This window comes from Trachymyrmex cornetzi, unplaced genomic scaffold, assembly GCF_001594075.2.
Source record: "Trachymyrmex cornetzi isolate Tcor2-1 unplaced genomic scaffold, Tcor1.1 scaffold1495, whole genome shotgun sequence".
NCBI lineage: Eukaryota > Metazoa > Arthropoda > Insecta > Hymenoptera > Formicidae > Trachymyrmex > Trachymyrmex cornetzi.
Genome location: NW_017296086.1, coordinates 26,816 through 32,667, shown reverse-complemented (window position 1 = coordinate 32,667; position 5,852 = coordinate 26,816).

Genomic DNA, 5,852 nt, shown 5'->3' with positions numbered 1-5,852 from the left:
GGCAGGAGATACGGAAGGTCCTGGAGCGCTAGTAAAAGCGCTAGGATTGCTTACCGTTCGGAATTTCAGGAAGAAATGAGGGTACTTGTCTTTAGCTGCTCTGCTTTATATACTGTTTACTTCGTGGCCCCTCGCGGCAAGGGGATGTTTTCGCTCATGTGTCGTTGCGAAATTGCTATTACTTGCTGATTGTGTAATTTATGATTTATTCTAATTGCAATACGGTTTTAGTTAGGTAGCGCGTTTTATTCTGTTGCAGGGGTTGCGAGATTCGTATTGGCGCGCGTGGATCTCGTGTATCGCAGCTCGTTGCGGCAGGGCTTGCACTTGTTTCCTGCACGTTTTTTCATTATAGGTTTCTTGTATCGTTTTAGATCCTTTGTTCCTTGCGCGCGTGGAATTTGATGTTTATCTAAGATCTTTCCTCGTTTATGTGCACCTTGGTTTTATCCGCGATGGATTTTGTTTGTATGCAGGGCCCTTTTGCGATCGGTGGGTGCATTCGTGGTTGCGCGGCGATGCATTGCATTGACTTTATGCGTATTTATAGGTTTTCTGCAGGTCTGAGGTTTTTCCCTACGACTGCGTCGAGGTCAGTTGTTGCCTTAATTATTCCTTACATCGTTTTAAAGGTGTTTTCTCTTAAAAGTGCATCTTGCATCGTTTTCGGCATTTATGTTTTGGCGCAGGCGCGGTGCGCGCGGCGTTCGAACGCGACAGTTTCGGTAGGCCTATAGCTACACGCGCTTGTAGTTGGCACATATTATATCGTTCGCTATACTCCGTGCTCGCGCACGCCTGGTAAACGGACGCTATATTGTAGCGCACCGGACGTTACAGGAGTCTAATTGTGGACAATTGTCATTACTTCATTTAATTAAAATTAAAACATATGAAGCAGTATCAAATTGAAATAAAATCATCCATAATGTAAGATTTATGATCGATCATAACTATTAAATATTTCATTACATGTTTGATATCGTTCTAGATAAAAATATAAATTTTTTTTTTCAAGGTGATCCATAACTAGTGGCCTTAATGTACGTATCTATAAATAAAAATTCCGTGAAAAGAAAGGCAATCTAATCTAGATTATCTGTGTGTCTATTCTGTTGTTCAATACTAGTTGAACGGCACTAACATACGTTATATCTCCCAGTGTACATATCTTACAGTGTAGTTCTCACAAAGTTCCTAGAGAAACTGTGGAATCTACTTCTGAAAATCTTATAAAAAGTATTAAAACGTGTTTGTACTTCGAGCAGCAAAAACTAATTCAAAGTTAAAATGCTAGCCGACTCGGAAACTATGACGTTAGAAAGAGCGCTAGCACCATTAATGACCATTGGCGCATTCTGCAATTTGGCCATGTTCGAATATCCTCTTGGACAATCTAGGACGTATATCACTTGCCTGTATGGTTTGGCCAAATGGAGCTTTCTTACATACATCTTTTACTATCCACAATACATAATTAGTTTCAGAATTAAAACAATATACATCTCAGATGTCATATCGTTCATCACCATTATATTAATTCCCATCAACATCTGCCGTTTTAAGGTAAAAATTTAAAATGTACTCCCGATTACTAAGGTATATAATAATACTTGATCTTTTAATGTTACTTGTCTTTAGTTTAGTAGTATTTTTAATTGATGGCATTAAAGGAGTCTTAAATTCACAATTATAGGCAAATACAAATTTATGAAAAGTTTTTATAAATGGCTTTCGTTACCTTCAACTATGACCTACTTTTAGTCAAACTCAAGCTATACAGTCAATCCCATTCGGCCCTCTCGCTAATCTACTCGTTCCTTACAATTCGCACTTAGCAAGCCCTCATGTATAATCCTTTTCCTATTTTCTCCTCTCCTCGTGAAGTTTCCTCTGGAGTACCCCAGGGTTTCATACTCGGACTTTTACTTTTAATATTTTTGTTTTTAATGTGTCTAATGTTTCTCTGTTCTCCGATCTCTTCATTTATGCAGACGACGTAATTCTTCTCAAATCCTTTCATCCATTCGATGGTTTAACAGACTGTTTCGCTTTAAATAAAAATCTAAAATCTATTGCCGAATGAACAATTCAAGTAGTGAAATATACAAAATTATAGACTCCTTTAATTAATACCATGAAATATAACAGCGATATTCAACTGGGTGTTAGGAGTTTCTGAGCTGGATGCTATCTTGCGCAAAAATTAATTGTGAATAACAAATTAGATTTGTACGTTTCAGCTCACGTTTTAAACCATACTCAGCAATAACAATTACCGCTAATCGCACTAAATAGCGCGCAGACTCCTAACGCGCAGTTGAATTTCGCTGTTATAATCTAATTCGCTGCATCTAAATTCCTATAAATCATCCTTGCTTATTGTCGGTTCCTCAACATTATTATCTCGTATTCAATCTTTCCATATTTCTCTTAACTCTATTCCAATTCCTTCTCTATTGAAATTCTTGGTGTCCATGTTGAATCTTTGTATTCCATTCACACGTGGCCGTCAAGTGTCGGGCTGCATACACCCATGGTATAAAGACAAGGGTATGCTCATCCCGTGGAAACCCACTGCGCATCTCAACAAGCTTACGTCACATTCGTAAAAGAGAGAAAGAGAGAAGTTTATATGTATACACAACCCCTCTCTTTCTCTCCTTCGAAACGTGACGTATGTTGGTTGAATATCACGTGGTACCTATATGCGCATAAGCATACCCTCGTTCTTGTATCATGCATACACCTGTCTACATCTTCTATATCTCCTTCCCTTCACCACATCCTTTCCTGCTCTCAAAAAGAGCTCACTTCTCAATTATGCGTTATTTCGTTATTTGATTACGTCGACGTCGTCTACGTTTTGACTCTTAATCAACAACTGAATCGTATACAGCGTATCCAAAATTCTTGCTTCAGCTTCTCTTATTGTGTCAGTAAATACGACCATATCTCTGTATTATCAGAGATCTGGCTGGCTTAAAACATTTTTTTCTTCACCTATGCTGTCTCGTTTTTTATCTCCTTCGCTCCAATACTCCCTTATATTTGCGACGTATCCTTCAATTGAACTCTGAGCTTTATTTTATTTTTAACCCTCTTGTCACCAGGTACCATTATTACTTATCCTTCCCATCCATTGTTCCACTAAGTTCCGTGCTGCTTTCTCCTACACTTCAGTCAAATGTTATAAATCTCTTACTATATTAATAAAAACCATTCCCTCTTTGTCCTGTTTTCCTTCTGCTGCCTCACATTTTATCGCGTCACTCGCAGTATTTAAACAAGACTGATGTAACTGGTAAATGTAGGTGCTTGCGTGTGTGTGTGTGCGTGTGCGTATGTATTTGATTTTAACTATTGTTTCATCACTCAGAACATCGTTGCCTTAATTGCGGTTTTTTGTTGCTGGTAGGCTTTGTAACAGTAGTTTTGCTGACGTCTAACCATTTGCAAGCTACTATAGTCTATCATATTTTTTATTTATGTTTATTACTCTTTTAACGTGTAATCTTTTCCATAGCGTTTTGCAATAAACTAAATTAAATTTAAAAAAAGTTTCTTTTGACAGATCAATTTTAATACTTAATTTATTACAATGTAACTCTTTATCACATTCCGTATAAACATTGCAATAACAATTTTTACTCAAATATAAAATTACAATAATATTGTTCGTGTTACATAATCGATTTTCAATCAATACGATTTTTTTAAAGGAATTGAAAATGTGTTTACGTGAACTTGCTATAGTAGACCACACGTTGGAAGCTTTCGGAACGCCAAAGGAATATCAAAGGCTACGTAATTGGATAATTCGAATAATTATCGGATTGATTGTATACGTTTGTTATTTTGTAACAATTAATGTGTTTTGGCATTCTTTTGATTACGACATAACTATATCTTGGGGCGTTGTCTTAGATGTATTTCTGCTGTGTTACCCGTACAATGCCGTTGCCTTAAGTACTCTGATTTCTGCAGCTATCCTTGGGTTAGTAGTATAGAAATGTGTACATTTAATTTGTAAGTTATTTTTATTGATATTTTGTGTCAAAATGTTTACACAGTGAAACACTTAAAGACCTTCTGGTACATATAATATAAAAAAAGAGAGCCATCTCCGTCAATGACCATGACCTTGACAACATATGTATGTTGTCTGTATTGTCTGTACAAAACATATATACAATACTTATTTTGAGTATTAAAAATATACTAAACAACAATTATTTAAAATAAATAAATAATCACTACTTTTTATTGTTAAATATTTGAAAAAGGTGAACATCTTTAAAAAACGCTGTGACGGAAATAATGTTGAGTAAAGTAATCGAATAAACATATATGGTTAGAATTTTTCTCTCCGATGAACCTGACCTTGACATATGTCTTCATAAAAAAATGACGGTAAAATTGTAACATAAAAAAATAAGAGTAAAATCATCTTAAAAAAGTAATTACAAAACTAACGATAAAAGTAACTTTCATCCCTGGCTGTAAGGAAGAGCTGTGCCGCATGTCAACAAGTAGTTATATTACGATTGAATTGACGCTACGCAGTTTGAAAAAATAATTCGAATTTTTTCAATTTTTTTCTTTTTATTTGACATTCAAAAAAATAGAATAGAACATTAACGTAGACTATGAATTCTAGTTTGTGCGATAATGATATGTTCTCTGAGTATAACCGTAAAAGTAGAAGTCAGTCGGACTAATATTCTTTTTGGAATCGTGATTACCATATTCGTAGCACAGTTTCGGGAAAAACGCGAATAAAGTTCTGAAACATTTTAGTACAAGAACCGCTCCGTTTTCCGTTAGGAGCGAAAGTGACACTCAGAAGGGAACGAAACTCTGCTCTATTAGATAAAAACGTTCTACAATGGTTTCGAAAGGTTGAATATAAATAATGGCGAGGGCCGGTAATAACAGTAATTGATTGGGGCGCGCTATTTGAATTGATCGAGTGGCCCCAAACATTACGTCATTTTATCTCGTATATTTTGGAAAATTTCGGTTTCTCCCAAAAAACGTTTTTGCGACATATTCTTAAAACTAAGTTTTCAAAGAAAGCAAACAAAAATCGATTTTTTTTACCCTTAAAAACCTAGTTAAAATGCAATTGTTTAATGTTATTAACAATTGCTTAGCAATTTCATGTAACATTTCCCTGCTTATCACTGATTGCCAAATTGTTATTTTCTGTATAGCGCGTAGTATTCAGGTGGCTTTCTTTTTCGTTATATAAAAATTATAAGTTTTCGACAAAACACATTTAAATATTCCGCTGCTCATATATGTATAAATATTATATTGAAATATAAAAAGTAAATAATTAAATTCTAATTTAGTCCGACTTCTGATTATTTATTAACGCAATTAGCGTTAATATGCTTATACATAATGTATATGTCATAATGTTAATAAAAGATATAACTAAGTCTTTTTTAATTCAGATGCATAAGCTCGAGATTTCATCGAGTCAATGAACATTTACTTGTATTATATTCTGATCTGTTCGAAAGCAGTGCAGATTACAGAAGACAAAACAGATCCATCTTTGTGCATCAGCGAATAACAGAACCTAAAGATCACAATCAATATGTTATATGGATTTTAATGTAATAATTAGTTAATAGAATTACTGTGCACACACATTCACGCGAATGTACATATATATATATAATTATACATATACATATATATATAATATATATAGGGGAAAGTTGCTGAATGCGTACCACTTAACGTATTTTTTATTATATTTCTTATTTAGAACTGATTTGTGTGCAAATGAAGATTAGAAATTGTACTTTGATATTTCAAGTACCTATTATTACACGTTT